At 32.6% G+C, this 19847-nt stretch overlaps 1 long non-coding RNA gene across 2 annotated transcripts in view; it reads left to right on the forward strand.

Annotated features, from left to right (window-relative positions):
- The window catches only part of LOC140620235 (uncharacterized), a 99387-nt gene that overhangs the window by 14697 nt on the left and 64843 nt on the right, over positions 1-19847 (forward strand). For both annotated transcript variants that reach the window (XR_012020023.1, XR_012020022.1), the window contains exons 2-4: positions 11551-11670; positions 15384-15428; positions 19487-19590. This is a non-coding gene — a long non-coding RNA (uncharacterized lncRNA). The remainder of the gene's footprint in view (positions 1-11550; positions 11671-15383; positions 15429-19486; positions 19591-19847) is intronic.

Below are 19847 nucleotides of genomic sequence, written 5' to 3' on the forward strand. Positions count from 1 at the left end.
AGTACACATAGAACATTCTCCAGAAGAGGGATCCCTGGGTGGCGCGGCGGTTTAGCGCCTGTCTTTGGCCCAGGGCGCGATCCTGGAGACCCGGGATCGAATCCCACGTTGGGCTCCCGGTGCATGGAGCCTGCTTCTCCCTCTGCCTGTGTCTCTGCCCCCCCCCCCCCCGTGACTATCATAAATAAATAAAAATTAAAAAAAAAGAACATTCTCCAGAAGAGATCACATTAGGCCACAAAACAAATCTTGACAAATTAAAAAAGATCAAAGCCATGGCATGCATCTTTTCTGACCACCAACATCATGAAACTAGAATTAAAACACAAGAAAAAAAAATCTGAGAGAAAAAATACATGGAGGTTATAAACAATGAATGGGTTTATACCATTCATTAACTAAACAATGAATGGATCAAACAAGAAACAAAGAGGCATCAAAAAATACATAGAGACAAATGAAAATGAAAACACATTGGTCTAAAATCTTTAGGATGTAGCAAAAGCTGTTACAAGAGGGAAGCTTATAGTAATAGACTTACCTCAAGAAGCAGGAAAAATCTCAAACAAACAATCTAACCTTACATCTAAAGGAGCTATAAAAAGAACAAACAAAACCACAAACCAGTAGAAGGAAAGAAATAATAAATATATATAAAAAAGAAATAATAAATATTAGAGCAGAAATAAATAAAATAGAAACTAAAAAAAAAACCAATATAGATTTCAATGAAACCAGGAGCTGCCTCTTTGCAAAAGAGCAACTGAGATTTATTTCCAAGATTCAAGAGTGGTTCAATATTCACAAATCAATCAATGTGACACATTGCATTAACAAAAGAAAGGATAAAAACCATACAGCCATTTCAGTAGATACAGAAAAATTATTTGATGAAGTACGATGTCCATTCATGATAAAAACTTTCAACAAAGTAGATTTAGAGGGAACATACATCAACATAACAGATGCCATATATGAAAAACCCACAGCTAACATCATACTCAATGGTGGTAAACTATGAGCTTTACCCATAAGGTCAGAAACAAGACAGGGATGTCCATTCTTACCAATTAAATTCAACAAAGTATTGGAAGTCCTAGCCACAGCAATCAGACAAGAATAAGGAATAAAGACATCCAAATTGGTAAGGAACAGTAAAATCTTTGCTATTTGAAGATGACATGAAATACTATATAGAAAGTTCTAAACGACTCTACCAAAAAATTGTTAGAATTGATAAATAAATTTAGTAAGGTTGCAGAACACACAATCAATATACAGAAATCTGTTGCATATCTATAGATGAATAAAGTAGCAGAAAAGATTAAGAAAACAACCCCATTTACAATTACACCATAAATAATAAAATACCTAGGAATAAACTTAACCAAGGAAGTGAAAGACTTGTACTCTGAAAACTATAAAACATTGATGAAAGAAATTGAAGATGACACAAACAGAAAGATATTCCATCCTTATGGATTGGGAAAACAGATATTGTTAAAATGTCCATACTACTCAAAGCAATCTACAGATTTAATGCAATCCTTTTCAAAAAACCAAGAGCATTTTTCACAGAACTAGAACAAATAACCCTAACATTTCCAGGGAATCACAAAAAAAACCCAAATAGCCAAATTATTCTTGGAAAAGAACAAAACTGGATGTATCACAATCCCAGATTTCAAGATATAATACAAAGCTATAGTAATCAAAACGGTATGGTACTAGCACAAAACTAGATACATAAAACCACGGAACAGAATTAAGAGACCAGAAATAAACCCATGATTATATGGTCAATTAGTCTTCAGAAAAGGTGGCAAGAATATGAAATGGGAAAAACACAGTCTCTCCAACAAATGATGTTGGTAAAACTGGACAGCACATGCAAAAGAACAAAACTGGGCCACTTTCTTACACCATACACAACACTAAACTCAAAATGGATTAAAGTTCTAAATGTGAGACCTTGAATCATAAAAATCCTAGTAGAGAATACAGGTAGTAATTTCTCTGATATCAGCTATAGCAACATTTTTCTTAATCTGTCTCCTGAGGCAAGGGAAATGAAAACAAAAAGAAAATACTGGGACTACATCAACATAAAATCCTTTTGCACAGTAATGGAAACAATCAACAAAGCTAAGAAATGACTGATTGAATGAGAGAAGATATTTACAAATGACCTATTCAATAAAGGTTTAGTATCCAAAATATATAAAGAACTTATACAACTCAACACCAACCCCCCCCAAATAATCCAATTAAAAAATGGACAGAAGACTTGAATAGACAGTTCTCCAAAGAAGACATATAGATGGACAACAGACCCATGAAAGATGCTCAACATCACTCATCATCAGGGAAATGTAAATCAAAACCACAATGTGATATCACTTCACACCTGTCAGAATGGTTAAAATAAAAAACACAAGAAACAAGTGTTGACAAGATTGTGGAGAAAAAGGCATTCTCAAGTACTGGTGGTGGGAATGCAAACTGGTACAGCCACTGTGGAAAATAGCATAGAGGCGCCTCAAAAATTAATAATAGGACTGCCGTATGATCCAGTAATTCCACTATTTGGTATTTACCCAAAGAGTATAAAAACACTAATTTGAAAAGATATAGTCAAATCTTTGTTTATTGCAGCATTATTTGCAATAGTCAGATTATGGAAGCAACCTAAATGTCCAGTGATACATGAAGGAAAAAGAAAATGTGGCATATATAATGGAATATTAGCCATAAAAAAGAGTGGAATCTTGCTATTTGCAACAACATGAATGGAGATAGAGAGTATAATGCTAAGCAAAATAAGTCAGAGAAAGACAAATACCATATGATTTCACTTATGTGAAATTTAAGAAAGAAACCAAAGAACTGTGGAAAAAAAAAAAGATAAACCAAAAAACACACTCTTAACTATAGAGAACTAACTGATGGTTGCCAGAGGGAAGGTAGTGGGAGGATGGGTGAAATAGGTGAAGATTAAGAGTCCACTTATCATGATGACCACTGAGTACTGTATAGAATTATAGAATCATTATATTGCACAGCTGGGACTAGTATAGCCCTGTGTGTTAACAGTACTGGAATTTAAAAAAATGAAAGCAAAGTATTAATCTAGAAGATTTATTAATATTGTTGGCTCTGACTTGGTCCATTAATTCCATGAATTTAGAGTTTAGTGATAACTTTCTGTAAATATGTCCAGCATGTTACTAGAAAGGAGAGCTAGTTTTCCTGCAGAAATATTTACTTTTTCATAATCATTTTTTAAAAAATTACTGAAAAATGGTATTTTCCTGTAAAAAGAAACATGAGAATAAGTTTAGAATATCAACCAGAAAGTGCAGTTATATATGTACAATGCAAAATGATTCTGTCTTCTGTTTTTTCTAGTTTTCTTGAGAATTTGAATAAGCACAAGAATAATGTTTTTCCTAATAGTTTGCATATGGACTAGACTGAGGATGCTGAAATTATTTTATATCTTCAGAATGGATTATTTATATACTATGTGTTTGGAAGTTGTGATATTTTTTGGCTTTCAATTTAACTTTGTGCCTTATCTCTATGGTTTTTGAGCTTCTATGTGGCATATATGTATGTATATAGATAGACATACATAGTTTCTATTCTAGTATAATATAAAGAAATAATTTTCCTCAGTTATTTGTATACACAAAATACAATTTGATCATTACTTTTTGAGCATTTTAAGAATCCTCTAATTCAATGTTAGCTATTCCTGTTTCAATGATTACTACTTCTTTGATTCTATAATCATCATATGCAGTATAATTTAATATTGATTCTTGGAAAGATGTATAATAAAAATTCCATTTTATGGTTATGTTTTAAAAATAATTATATTATCATAAACCACAACTTGTGTTTATACATTAATGCTGAACATTCTAGTAATTTCATGACATAATTTTCCAGTTATCATAAGTTTCAGGGAAAATTAACCCTATTTATCAGAATTTTCTGTCTTCCAGTACATTATTTAGTTTAAGTAGCATAGCAACATATTTCTTTTTAACATCAATATAGTAGAATTGAATTTTAAAATGATATAGTTTCAGAAACAGAGTAAGAATAGCGATAGAAGAAATTATGCAAATTAGCTGTTAGACTTTGAGTTTTATACTCTTTCTTATTTTTAGATTTAATTATGAAAATATCCAAGGAATACAAAAGTAAGAATAATGATATAATGAATTTTGTATTCTATCCCAAATTTAGCAGTTATTAAAATTCTGCCACTTGGTCTTAATTTATCCTCTGTCTTTATTCTCTTTGTTGGAGTTTTTAAAATCAGAGTTTCTATCATTTTAGTGCTCATAGAAATCACTTGGGGATCTTCCTAAAATGCAAATTCTGATTCAGTAAGTCTGTGATGGTCACTGAGAAGCTACATTTCCAAAATGTCTCAGGTGAGGCCAGTGTGGCAGGTCTAGGGACATGCCCTGTAATGCATTTGTAAAGCATAGTTCAAATATCGCACTTTTTTATTTTTTAGCAGTACCTACTTCAATATGCATTTCTAAAAATATGAGTAAAAATATGAGCTTTTTTTTTTTACAAAAACATATATTGGCCTACTTAAAAATTAGCGACAATTCCTTAGCATCATCTAATTTCCAGCCCATAATCATGTTTCCCCAATTATCTTGATTGTTTCTTTTTATGCTTATTTGTACAAACCAACTTGAGAACTCAGTGCACAATTTATCTTGCCTCTTGAATCTTGTTTAATATATAATAATCTCTCATTCTTTTCTTTCTCTCTTTTTCTTTATTTTTTTTAATCCACTGACTAATCCTGTAGAATATAGCATACCTTGGGGGTTGTCTGTGAGGTTTTATGTTTTTTGGTTTTTTTTTCCCCCTGTCTTTTAGCTTGTCCCTCTATTCCCCCTCATAATTAGGGCAAAACAGAGAAATTTCATTTTGTTGCTGTCACTTTTTCTCAGTGAATGTACTTTTTCCAGTTTATCTTTTTTTGTTAAAGGTATAGTTTTTTGTGGGGTCCTCATTTCAACACTTTACTGTTACTTGAGGCCTTGTCTTTTGTCCCTTCCTAAGGTTCCACTATCCTAAAGACTACAATTGCTTGCAGAAAAGAAGGGGTTCAATCGCCACAGATCGCATTGTTCTCAGACCTCTCTTTATCTAAAGATCCAAGTGTTCCCTTTGTTTCTCAAATTTTTATTATAGACAACTTCAAACCTATACAAAAATAAAGAGAAAAAGATAACTTATGATGAATTTCTATATACACATCATCAATATACAAAAGTGATCAATTTTCCAACTGGTCTCATTTTGACCTACAGCCCTGCCCACCTCTCCAAAATAACATTGAATCAAATCACAAATAACCTACCAATTTATCTGTAAACCTGATATAACTAAAAGATAAGAACTTAAAAATTTTTCAAAACACATCAAAAATATCATCTTACACCTAACTATTCATAATGATTTTTTAAAAGACTATATAGGGGTGCCTGGTGGCCCAGATGGTTGAGTTTCTGCCTTTGGCTCAGGTAATGATCTCTAGGTTCTGGGATCAAGCCCCATGTTGCCCTCCTCGATCAGTGGGACATCTGCTTTTCCTTCTCTCTCTGCCTCTCACTTTGCTTGTGCTCTCTCTGTCACTCTTTCTCTCAAATGAATAAATAGTATCTTTAAGAAAATAAAGAAAAAAGATTATTTATTTATTTGAAAGAGAGAGAGAGAGCAGAGGAGCAAAGGGTAGGGGCAGAGAGAGAGGGATAAGCGGGCTCCCCATTGAGCAGAGATCCCTGTGCTGGGCTTGATCCCAGGACCCGGGGATCATGACCTGAGCTGAAGGCAGACTTTTAACTGACTGAGCCACCCAGGTGTCCCTGTGATATCCATGTTGTATTCACATTGTACCTATTGTCTTATAATTCATTAATAGAGTTTTATTCAAAGTACAAATTAAGTTCTATATTTTGTAATTGGTTTATTTGTTGGTATCTCTGTTTAAATTTTTGTCACTCTCCCTTCCTCTTGCTTTTATGTTGCTGATACACTCGAAAAAAACCCAGAATATTTGTCCTGTTTCCCATACTCTAGATTTTGCCAACTGCATCACCATGATGTCATCTGACACATTTTATTGTCACTATATTTCATGTAATTCGGTAACTAGATATAGAGGCATAATCAGATTTAGGTTTGATACATTTGGTTGTATTTTTATGACTCCTATCATCAATTTTTAAGTTATTCTGAAGTATGGAGGTTCTTTTTTTTTTTTTTTTTTTACAAAAATCCAGAAAATGCTTGATCTCCGTTTTCCCTCCTTGCTTTCCTCCTCCTCTTTTTTTTTTTTTTCCATAAAAACAACAACAACAACAACAAAATAATGTTCAAAGTAATGATTTGGTTATCTATTTTCTTCCAAAAGTGACCAATCAGGCTTTTGTCACTGTTGTTTCATAATGCTAATAGTAAATTCATGAATCTAAACATATTTGATGTTTTGTGAATTCAGTTTTGAGGATTCTTAAAATTTCTCAATTTTGTATATTAACAACCTATTCAAATTTGTTTCTTGAATACTTTTGACAAGACCACAGTAGTTTTAGATGGAGTCCATGCTTTGTTGTAATAAGGAGAATAAAATGCTGCACCTTTTTTTTTTTTTTTAAAGAAGTTGTTTAAAATGACTTTTTTTAATCCTATACTTTTGCCTGCCATGGGGTGAGTTTGTGGAAAGCAGGTTTAAGGGGTTGAATCTGATAAAAGAAACTAAAGAAAAAGTACTGCAGCATTTCTAATTTATTAGTTTACTTGAGATTCTGGAAATTGCCTCTGGGTTCTAGGCTATAATTTTTCTACCCAAGAATATTGTCATATTTTGCTGATGAGCTATATACCAAATTCTTGTATTCCATAAAAGTTACATTTTATAGTACATATGCTTCAATTGTTCTGTGTTCTTCCTTTACTATACTCATGCTGGTAACAAGGTCACTGATTGTGGAATAAACTGTTTAATCTCAATACTATATCAAAGAGGCTGATTTTTCTAATTACTAAACCCAACTATTTATGTACCAGTGGCTTTCAATGGGCTAATGCTATGCCATAAAAGATCATAACATACTTTGTGGCATATATATATGTTCCCTATTTTATTAAAAATATATTCCCTATTTTATTAAATATATATTCCCTATTTTATTAAATATATATTCCCTATTTTATTAAAGATTGATTAATTAATTAAAATTAATCTGTCCTTCAGGAGACCAACTTTCTTTCAGGGGCATATTTGGAAAATTTGATTATATGATTGCCTGGAGATAAAGTGTGGTTCAGGTAAATATATTTATTTTAATAAAATAGGGAATATATATAAATACATATATATGCCACAAAGTATGTTATGTTCTTTTATGACATAGCATTAATTTTAATGGCTATACATATTTAATACAATACTGTGCCTTGGAAAACAATTGCCAAATGGATGTTAAAATTTAAAAAGATTATTTTAACTGAGAATATTAAAAATTCCATAAAGTGTAACTAAAAGTATAGATATTAGTTATTTCATAATTACTAAAATAATGTAAAAATCTTGCATTTGCTGTGAATTAGCCAATTCCATTTTGTTTTATTTGTATTTCCACTGGGGAGATTTTACTTTCAGAAATATTTCAAAAATAAACAACAAAGTTTAAAGCTTGCACTTATGAGGTTATCTAGCATGTTACTCTTCAAAATGGCTGCAACTGATATAAGAAAAAGCAAGGAACACAATAGCAAATATTTAGAGAAGTCATTTAGTGCCCACTACATTTGCCTCTGCATTGCTTTAAATTCCTTTAATAAAATAGAATAATGATTAGGCCTGAATACTTCTCTTATGCCAGTTGCCACATTAGCCTTCTGTTTTTGACTTCACCATGTATTTTCAGTCCAAGTAAAATCTAAGCTTTTATTTATAATTAAGTGATTCTTGGTGTTTCAAGGGGGAAGATCAACATCTTGGCAACAAAGAAACCAGGAAATCATCTGAAATCTCCTTATTTTCATTGTCATTATCCAAGAAAATTTTTTTAAAGAAAATATGAAAAAAAAAAAGAAAAGAAAATATGGGAGCAGCTCGGATGGCTCAAGGGTTTAGTGCTGCCGTCAGCCCAGGAGCTGATCCTGGAGACCCGGGATCGAGTTCCACGTCGGGCTTCCTCCATGGAGTCTGCTTCTCCCTCTGCTCTGTCTGTCTCTCTCTCATAAATAAATAAAAAAAACCTTAAAAAATAAAGACAATATGGTTTATCATTGTAGGAGAATTGCTATTGACAAGGATAGTAATTAGTCACAAATTATCTTGACCATAGTTCACATCCACACATAACAGAATAGAAAATAGGAGTCTTAGACAAACAATCCTGGTAGAAAATCATTAAGATTCCCACTGTGACATGCCATGTGAAACCATGTTGATTCAAATTTGTCATCTGTATTGTTCTATATTTTATACTATGGAAGGTATCAACTCATTTTACAAAGCCATAGCTGCTACACATTATGACTGAAGTAGAATGCTGCACATCCCCACTTATGAATTGCATTGCAAACATTCTAATATGTTTAACTAATAAATGTTATTTGCAGTGCTGTGTAGAATTTTCACTCTATTAATTGTTTTTCAAAATTGAGTTTTAAATGTATAGCTTCTTAGTGTGACTATGCAATGTCTGAGAATATTAAAGTTGAACGAGGAAGATTTTCTAGATCAGACATTTTTAATTCATCAATTTTTAAATGGGATAAGGAATTACTTTGGTTTTAGTGCCTAAATAGCTGGGTTTAATAATTAGAAAGGAAATATGTAAAGGAAAGCATGTTTAAGGGGCTGAATTTGATAGAAGAAACTAAAGAAAAAGTATTGCAGCATACTAGACCAAAGGAGCATAGTGTTTGAGGGACAAAATCATATATGTAGATGATATAGATACAGATATATTTTTGTTATTATTAATGGTGTATCAAAGAGTCTAACGTAAATTAGTAAAGATGAGTTCAAGAGTTGAGTTCAGAAAGTAAGTTGTGACTGAAGAAAAGCCTTGTTTAACAAGATATGAATTCCACATTTTAAGAATGCAGATAAATTAATGGATTTAAGACTTTGTAATTATTTTACATTAATTAAAAAATCACTATGCTCAAAAAGTAAAGGCAAAGTAAAAAATACCACATATAACATATATATTATATAAATATATTTGTATATATAATTTATTTTTTCTCCTTTGAAACTAATAAAAATATAAGAATTAAAAAGATGAGAACTTAATCATCAAGTCAATGTATATAATAATATGTAGTATTGTTGTATATAACATACAAATAGTAAATACATAAGAAATTATATATTATATATATTTACCTTCTTGTATCCTTAAACCATATAAGGATAAGCAGCTATTAATTATTCCTTCCAATCACTGGATATTTGTTTGAACTTAAATTATGTAAAGAAGTTCTTTCCTCAAATACAATTTAAATATAGGTTCTCCTAAAATAAGTTCCATAGCTCCAAATAGTCTACCTAATGATGATTTCATTAATAAAATGAGATTTAGAAGTGTGGATGAGTGATATAATTTTTTTAAAATTTTCTCTTTACAATCCAGATTGATATTGTTAAGTATCAAGTGATGTTACTAAAAGACAAGGAAAAATATCACATACTATTTTTCATATCTATAACTCAGATTCCTAGCTTAAAATCCCTCCTGGAGTTTAAGGGGGAAGAGTGTGGTGAAACAAAAATGCACCTGATCAAAACACACTGAAAGCCTTTAATACAGGGAACCTTTAGAACTCTCCAAAGGAGGGAGATCATGTGTTCCTGAGGCCAAGGGAATAATATATTTATTGAGATAGTTTTAGTCATAGTATGAGCCTTCATTACACACTATTATTTAAAAAGAGTGGACCAAGTCACAAATGAATAATAATCCTGAGAAATACACATAGAATCTATAGATAGTGCAAAACAAAAGGAGAAAGAAAGTTAAGTAAACAACTGAGAAAGGATAAAGAGGAATTTTCTAAGAAAACAATTTTATTAACAATATATACTTTCTAATAAAATAATATTAGAAATTATTATTTCTGATAATAATAGGGAATATTAAGAAATTAGAGCTAATATAGGTGATTGTAAGGACAGAGGATATAAGTTAACTAGAAGACATCAGAAAAAACATATAAACTGAAGTGATTACAATTCTGGAAAACATTAGAGAGAACAAAAAGTAGAATGAACATCACTAAAATGATAGGGGGTACAAAGGAAATTCAGCCTATGCCCAATTGAACAAAAATATCTCTTAAAAGTGATACTAGAGAAATCCTCCTTAACATTAATGGCATATTTTTCAAATATACACACATGAAATGGAATGATCAATGCCAATCTGAATATGCAACTTCAGAGATGAATAGGAATTAATATAGATATATATGTATATATATATATATATATATCCACACACAAAAGACAAACCATACACTGAAAAAAAATCTCTGGCTTGATTTATTTACAATAATACTTAATGTTTACATTTTCCAAATAGAAAATTTACTTAACTTTTGTTTTACATATGCTAAGCTATTATAAAAACAATAAAATAGTAATTTTTATTTAATAATTAGATTATATGCAATAACTTACAGATTCAAATGAAAATTTATTTAAGTACTATTAAAGAAAATCAGGAAACAAATGAAAATGAAAATGACATAAAGAATGAAATAAAAGATGCAAGAGATACTTGCCACTCCAAGTACCATTCCACTTGGAAATGTGAAAAATTCTATTGACAACCCTTCAGTGAAAGATAAAATAGACGTTAGAAAATTTCTGAAAAAAAATTAATAACACATTTCAGAGTCTTTAATTAAAAAGTAGATGTATTAAAAAATAAGTCATGGATATAAAAATACAGTATAGGGAATATACTCAATATTAATGTACAAATTTTGTGTGATGACAGATGGTAACTATACTTATTATGTTGAAAACATTGTAATGTATGTAATTGTCATGACACTATGTTGTACACCTGAAACTAATGTCAGCTATACTTCAATTATAATTTTTTAAGAGTCTAAATAGATTTGAAACAATGATCTGAGGAAAATCTGTAGCCCCGAATATCTGCATCAATAAAAAATGAAAGAATTAAAATAAATGACTTAAATTCCCAGGATGGTTAATTTTTTATGTCATTTTGACTATTCCATGCTGTGCTCCAATATTTGGTCAAACATTATTCTGGGTGGCTGTGAGAGTATTTTTTTTTTTTATGAAATTAGCATTTGAGTTGATAGACTGAATAAAGCAGATTGTCCTCTCTAATTTGACTGGTCCTCAATCAATCAGTTGAAGACCTGAATAGAAGAAAATCATAACCTTCCTGCAAGTTAGAGAAAACTGCCAAAATCTTGATCTGGAATGTTGGTTTTTTTTCTTGCCTTTAGATCTGAACTGATTGGCTCTTCTTGGATCTGGAATCTGCTGGCTGTTTGACTGGAACTTACACCATTGGATCTCCTGTTTGCTAATTGCAAATCTTGGGATTGATCACCCTCCATATTCATGTGAGCCAATTCCTTATAATACAACTCTTTATTTTTAAGAAATGGTTCTGTTGGTTGGTTAGTTGATTCTTCTTCTCTGGACAACACTGACAAACATGAGATTCCCAACAAACAGGTCGTGAATGAATACAGAAAAATGGAACATAAGAAGGAAATTGTAAAAAGTAGAAATTAATAAGGTAGAAAACAGAAAAAAGTAGTAGAATTCTATTTCTGAAGATATCCTTAAAAGAAGAAAAATAATTAAATTTTAAAGGAAGAAAGCAAATAAACAAATAGGAATTAACTATTAAAAATTAAAAAGTGATAGTAGACAATTTGCACACATATATGTAAAATAAATTTGAAGCATACAATAAATGGTTGATTTATGGGGAATAAGAGAATTTACCAAAATTCACTTCAATATTAATAAGAACCTTATCTTATAAGGTTTCTTATAATGTATAAGGTATAAGTTTCCTTATAAGAACCTTATTCTTATAAGGTTCCTTATTCTTATATTGGTTCTAATAAGAACCAATCTTCATAGATGTAGTGAAAGTTATGAAAGATAAGTCATCATGTCCATATTATTTAACTTGGGAGTTCCACTAAATCATTAGAGATCACATAGATCCTCTGATACATAAATTCTTTCCAAGCACAGAAAATAAAGGTAAATTTCCAAATAATTTTTTTAGAGCAAGTGTAACGTTGATACCTAAACTTGACAGCTTTCCAAAGGAACATTACATATGAGTATCTCTTATGAATATCAGTGCCAAAATACTTGACAAATTAATGGGTGACTTCACCATCACATTATGAAAATAATAAACGATAAGCAGGTGTATTTTATTTATTTATTTATTTATTTTTCTTTTAAAATTTATTTATGATAGTCATACAGAGAGAGAGGGAGAGAGAGGCAGAGACATAGGCAGAGGGAGAAGCAGGCTCCATGCACCGGGAGCCTGACGTGGGATTCGATCCCGGGTCTCCAGAATCGCACCCTGGGCCAAAGGCAGGCGCCAAACCGCTGCACCACCCAGGGATCCCCAAGCAGGTGTATTTTATAAGAGGAATGCAAGAATAAGGCAATACTTGGAAATATATTAATTTAGTTAATTTTATGAATAAGTCTAAACAGAAAGATCACTATGATTTTTTTCCATAGGTCCTGAACATCACTGACAATATTTATTGGCCATTTCTAATAGAAACTCAAATTTTGATAAAACAAGGAAGAGGGTTCAGTATTAGGTGGAATTTTTGCTCTCATCACTGTCACCTTCTGTTACCTTACATGTCAAAAGAGACATTGCATTTGTAATTATGGTTACTTATTGCCTGAACTTAAATTAGGGAGATTATCTTGGATTACCCAACTGGAACCCATGTAATGACATGAGCATTTATGAGCAAAGGAGAAAAGTGGCAGAAAGGAGATATATATGTCAGAAGAGATAGTAAGACAGAGTTGAAACATGAGAAGGATTTGGCCCATCATTGCTGGCTTGAAGTGTTGAATGTATTCCTTTGTGGATGTATCTCAGTCCTAAAGACAGTATGTTAATAATAGCTATTCAGTGGGTAAGCCCTGGAAACATTCCATTAAGTCTAGGAAAAAGGCAAGGATTCCCATGATCTTAACTACTACTTAACAATATACTGAAAGTATGAGCCAATGCACTTAGATGACATAAAACTCTTAAAAGCACAAAAATAAGACAAATAAATTTTTCTCTGTGTGCAGATGCTATGATAATGTAACTGGAAGTGAATCAGTGACAATGCTTATCTTAATAAAATAATTCAACAATATGTCATAATATAAAAATCAGTCACAAATTGCTGAGCCTGGGTGGCTCAGTTGGCTAGGCACCTGACTCTTCGTTTCAATTCAGGTCATGTTCTCATGGGTCGTGGGATCAAGCCCAGAGCCCTGTGTCTGGCTATTCACTTAGTAGGGAGTATCCTTGAAATTCTTTCCCTCTTCCTCTGTCCCTTCCCCACTCATACTCTCTCTCCTAAATAAATAAATAAATAAATAAATAAATAAATAAATAAATAAATAAATAAAAGATAGATAGATAGCACTTATAGCCATAATTAATCACCATTTAGAAGTTATAAAAGATGAGAAAACCTGATTTTCATTTCCAGAAATATAAAATATTTATGAATAAACTTAATGAAAAATGTTCAAAACCTATCTAAAAAGAAACATAAAATACTTTTGAAAGACAAGACACAAAAATAGATGTGAATAAATGAAAAGACATTTCTTATTTCATGATAAAAATATCTCAATGTGGAGATATGAGTGCTTCCTAAATTAACATATTAACTTAATTAATAAGATCCTAATAATATCATACTGTTGTTTGACTTAGATTATCTGATTCTAAAGTTCATTTAGAGTAGTTTTCAAAATGCAAGAATCACTTGGAAAGCTTTAGTTGTGGAATATGCAAGAGAATCCAGGAGTCTGTACTTATAATGAATAGATAGTTAAGCAAATACAGAAACATATAAGAAAATGGGAGAGTTTTGCCTTACACTAAATTGTTAAGTGATGTGATAATTATGGAGAAAGTACGTGCTTCACAAAATTATCAATTTTTCAACAATCATAGTAGAGATTATTGCAAGTAATGACATATGCCTGAGCAATCTGGGAGAGATGATACACAAAGAAACTGTCCATACTCTGGCCACTTAGAAGGAAGTAGGGGTCATTTATTCTTAAATTTGTCATGTATATGGCTGAGATAAAATCTGGAGACCAAATCTGAGATGCAAATTTGGTATCTCAATGGTACTGCTCTGAGATTTTTCTCTGTAGTCTAGGAAATGTTGCTGAATTCTGAGCTGTTGAGAGTTCAGAAGTATCTTCCTGAGACCTTCCAGTTTTTCTTTCACAGTTGCAATACCACATATAGCAAATGTTAAACAGCCCAACAGACTAAGGCATCTGCTATGTAGTATAGACTATAAAGTATCATCCAGCTGTGAAATGGGTTGTCTAGAGGATGTGACTGGTACCTTGGAGTGGATGACTGGAAAGCTAGGCTCAGGTGAATTTGTGTATCAAAACATTCACATGTGATGATCTTAGAGTAGCTGAACTTTTTCCATTGTGGCTCAGGGTTTCCATAAAGGGTGTTCAAAGGTCCACACAGTGGAAATTACCAGTCTCTGTAGACCTGTGTGTGAAAATTGCACAGTGCCACTTCTGTTCCATTATTTTAGCCAAACTAGTCACACAAGCCAGCCCAGATTCAAGGACAGGAAACTCCACATGTGAAGAATTTGTGCTCATCTTTAATCAACTACACGTTTGTTTACTAAATATTAGAAATTCTATAGCTCTATGTTCTCTTAAATGTATTTATTCCACTTATCCTCACTACTTCATTCTTACTCTGACTTTTATATGAATTAAGTTATTGTAATCAAAGGACTTTGCCATACTGTCCAAACTTTCCAATAGTTGCTCATTACTAACAGAGAAATATCTGAATTTTTAGCAAATCATACCACTCCTTCTATGATCTTGTTTCTGCCTCATTACCTAGCTAAATAGTTAATGTTATTTCTGGCTTGCCATCTACGCTAAACATTTACTTGACCTATAGACCAGGAAAAAAAAGCTCTTTAGAATTTTCAGGAGACAATAATTTTCTTTAACTTCTTATCTATACTCACCTTTTAAAATTTTGTTCTAGCTTGAATCTTCTGTGAAGTCTTTACTAAGAACTCCCAATTCTAAGGTAAATATGATTACTCCCTTGTTTGTACTCTGTTGTTCATTATAAATATTTCTAGCATCATAATTTCTCTGCCTTTATCTTTACGTAACTATACTAATTTTTTAAAAGATTTTATTTATTTATTCATGGGAGACAGAGAGAGAGAGAGAGAGAGAGAGAGAGAGAGAGGCAGAGATGCAGGTAGAGGGAGAAGCAGGCTACACACAGGAGCTTGATGTGAGACTCAATCCCGGGACTCCTGGATCATGCCTTGGGCCGAAGGCAGGCGAATAAACCACTGAGCCACCCAGGGATCCCCTATACTAATCTTTAAGATCATTGAAAGGGGATGCTATGTTACTATGTTTTAGTCATATTTGTAATCCTGTCTCAGTACAATTTCTTTTGTTGATACCTAAGATAGTTCTTAATTAGGTAAATATATGTAGAATAAAGACCAACCATTTCCCTTCTTTAAGCTGAGTCAAGCAGGTTCATTTTCAGAAAGCAAACATAAGTGAAGGAGAAAAAAAGGATAATAACAAAGAATTAGGAGATTGGGAAAGAATGAAAACTTCAAGACAAAGTATAAGACTTGGGCTAAATATTAACTTCCGAATATGAGTGAGAATTAATGCTGTCTTAAATGTCTTAGTGAGTAAGTTTCTCTGGCAAGAACTAATTTGAATGAATCACCTTTTTTTTTTTTGTTTTTTAAAGATTCTATTTATTTATTTATTCATGAGAGGCAGAGAGGGAGAGGCAGAGGGAGAATCAGGCTCCATGAAGGGATCCTGATGCAGGACTTAATCCCCAGACCCAGGATCACTTCCTGAGAAGAAGGCAGACACTCAACCTCTGAGCCACCCAGGCTTTCCTGAATGAATCACTTTTTGCTCAACTTTAGGAACTAACATAATTCCAGTTATGCAGAAACAGATGAACAAGTCTTTGTATTGTGTAAACAATAAAATGACCCAAGTTAATCTAATTGCTCATTATAGTTTGATAGCAGATGTCAAGCACTTCCATCATTCTAAGAAGTTTAGGTAGAAAGTGGAATAAATTTTATAGTATATCTCTGGAATGAACAAAAATGTAACACAGTTTTAAGGATGACTGGGAGCAAAGACTTGAAAATGACCAGAAGTATTTTCTTTCCTCCAGTCGTTAAAACCTTTGCAGGTTGTTTCCTTTTTCTCTGGCCACCTTCTCTGTAGGGTAGGAAATAGGACCACCAAAGAGCCCAGGTTGCATCTTTGATTATATCACCACTTGGGAATTAATATTTTTTCCCTTTCTCTCCAATGCTAAGTTCAAAGATCCTTGAAACCTTTGAACATATACAACTTCAGACACATGAGCATTGCAAGATCAATCAATAATAATTAGGGATGGGAGGAAGGATTAAGTGTGTTGTTTTGTACAGCTTTGTTCAAGTGGTGAATCAATTAATCAATTAGTAATGGAAAGAAAGGCAAAGCTTTATAGAAAGATGACAGTTATTATTGGAATTATATAGCTGAAATAGGGGAAAAATTTTTCCACAAAAATGAAAGTGGTATTACAGAAAGACAACCAATGGTACACACCATGTACCTTGCATCTGCTAGGAAATTACTTTGGCTGTTAACAACAAAGACATAATATAATAATAACTTCAAAAAATTGGATTTTCTGCCTCTTCTTTATTACAAAATTATATCCTAGTATTACATTGTCATTTCTCGGTGATCTCATGGACTTAGGCTCCTTTGTCTCTCTCTTTTGTCATCCTTATTGTGTGGTTTCCATATACAAGCTCTCTTTGTGCTAAGATGATTGCAGGAGCTCCAATAGTTGTATATGCAATCTATACAGGATAAAGGAGAAATTAGCAAGCATAAGAAGGAATTTGCTATTAGAGACACATTTAAGAGCTTTCAGAGAAGTCTTATCCAATGCTAGAATTTTTTTTGCTGGGCACATTGCCATCTCCTAAAAATTTCAGGAATCCCTAATAAAAGGAACAACCAAGAGTGGATATAGGGCGAGCAACTAGCAATCTCTGCCATATTTCAATTTCTCAGACAAGATTCAGCATAAGCCTTAAATCATAAATATCTCAAGAAGTAAGAAATGCATTACAAGTAAAATTTAAATTTGATTGAAAGTAAGCCACAAATTAAACTATAAATGCAAAATTTTTATTATTCTAAAATATGTCATAGTCTGAGCTTCTTCCAAGATCATATTTCTTCTGTTTCTTAGATTAAGTAAATAAAATCTACATTTTCTACTATTGGCAAATTGTCAGTCGTCTATGATCATGAACATGTGTATGTGTGCAAGCAAAGTTAAATATCAGGAAAGTTATAGATAAACTTGATTTTCCAATATTATTCATTCAACACCCTTTATGAAGATGGATGCACACCACCCTGCAATTTCTATATTTTTCTCTTTCAATTAAGAAAGAAAAAGCTACATGAAACATGACTGTTATTTGCGCCAACAAGTATGTTTTTGTTTTAGCTATTACTTTTATGTCCATTTAGAGAAATAAAAATATTCTGTTATAAATCTTTCCAAATGTCTTGCACATACTATAACTTGGTAATGAAATTTGAAGATACCAATAAGAAAGAGATTTTCAAAGATTTTATTTGTTTATTTATTCATGAGAGACACAGAGAGAGAGAGAGAGACAGAGACACAGGCAGTGGAAGAAGCAGGCTCCCTGCGGGGAGCTCTATGTACGACTCGATCCTGGAACCCCAGGATCACGCCCTGAGCCAAAGGGAGATGCTCAACCACTGAGCCACCCAGGTGTCCCAAAAGAGATTTTGTATATGTCCTATCATTTGAAAGCAAATGGTTAAAAATAAATACTTTGTATCAAAAGGAGACCCATTTTTAAGGTACTTTCTTATTGATAATGTCATTGCCTTTAAAGTTTTTAAAATAATGGGATCAACTATTTCAGGAATTTTCATTTCCGAAGAATGTCCCAGGGTTTTCTGAGTTGCCTAACCCCTAGAAGACTCATCATCCTGGCTATTCATTCACTCACATTATCTACATTGATTGTCAAATACCTGGACAAAATGAAGTGACATGGAGGTCTTCAAGTTGTAGGCTATAATCATATATTTTGCAAACAACCATAGCTCATTAAAATATATTTCCTGGCAGAAGTGTTGTGACTTAGAGCCAATGCATTCTACTACAGGGAATGGGGAGGGATTCTTACGGTTATCCTTTCATGAGTAAATTGGTACCAATTCCAGGAAAACAATTGGCATGCATGCTGACAAAAAAAAAAAAAAAAAAAAAAAAAAAAGAAAAAGAAAAAGAAAAAAAAACCAACAACAAAAAAAAACAGTGAAAAATCACTTGCCAGACTCTCACATAACCAAAGGAGCTTATGTAGATTCAGAAATTTTCCCCTAGTGGATTAACAGAACTGTCCTCAGATTAAACTCTAGCAGAAAAGAATAAGGGAGGCCTGTGCAAAGTCTTGTTAAATAATATCAATTTATTTCTGGGAAGGGTGTGTGTGTGTGTGTGTGTGTGTGTGTGTGTGAGAGAGGGGGAGAGAGAGAGAGAGAGAGGGAGAGAGACAAGAGTTTAAATACCAATGGTGACAACTTGCTGAAATAGAAGCAGCACCAGATATGATTCTCAACTAGAGTTATGGGTGAAGACATGGGTGGAGTACCAAAAATATATTGGGTAAGATAAAGTAAGAATACTCTGCCTTTCTCACTAAATGCCCCTATAAAACCTGAAAAGAATAGTTGGAAAAACTATTTGGAAACTCTGAAAAGCAAATAATAGCCAGAAGATTGCAGGAGAGTAAAATTCAAAATCATATCAAACTGGTGGTGGATTTACTATTTTTTCCTCCTGTATTCTCAAGCCTAGTTTGAACATGGCTGGAAACCCAGAAGTGAGAATTAACCCTGAGAGACAAAGCTCCAACAGCCCTCCTATAGTTCTGCTGTGAGAATTTGGAAGGGGGTCTCCTAACATTCAAAAAGAGTATGGGAAGGTCATCATTGTTTTTCTTTCTTTTTTTTCTATTCTTTTTGTTTCAGCTACCAAGCATTTCCATGGGGTTGGTATCACAGGGACCTGTCAGAGCCTTTAACTGTGAAAGAGAGAAAACTTCCTTCTCCTTGAAAGAACTGTGCTCCTAAGGGTATGGTGCTATGTTTTCTTTTTTGGTCTTTCTCCCTTCCTCTCTGACTACTTGCTGTTTATCCTACAGTTGTGGGAAATATACAGCAGTGCAAGATTAGAAAAATCTGCAGCTTTCTCTCCAGAGAAAATAGGAGCCAAAAGAGGAGCCCAGGGTACCAGAAAATATCGGGGAGATTGTGGAGAGGGAATAGTTTGGGAAAGTGACCCCTTTGATTTGTCTATGAGCTTTTGTTGTTGTTGTTTTTTAAGATTTTA

This window comes from Canis lupus, chromosome 28, assembly GCF_048164855.1.
Source record: "Canis lupus baileyi chromosome 28, mCanLup2.hap1, whole genome shotgun sequence".
Lineage (NCBI taxonomy): Eukaryota > Metazoa > Chordata > Mammalia > Carnivora > Canidae > Canis > Canis lupus.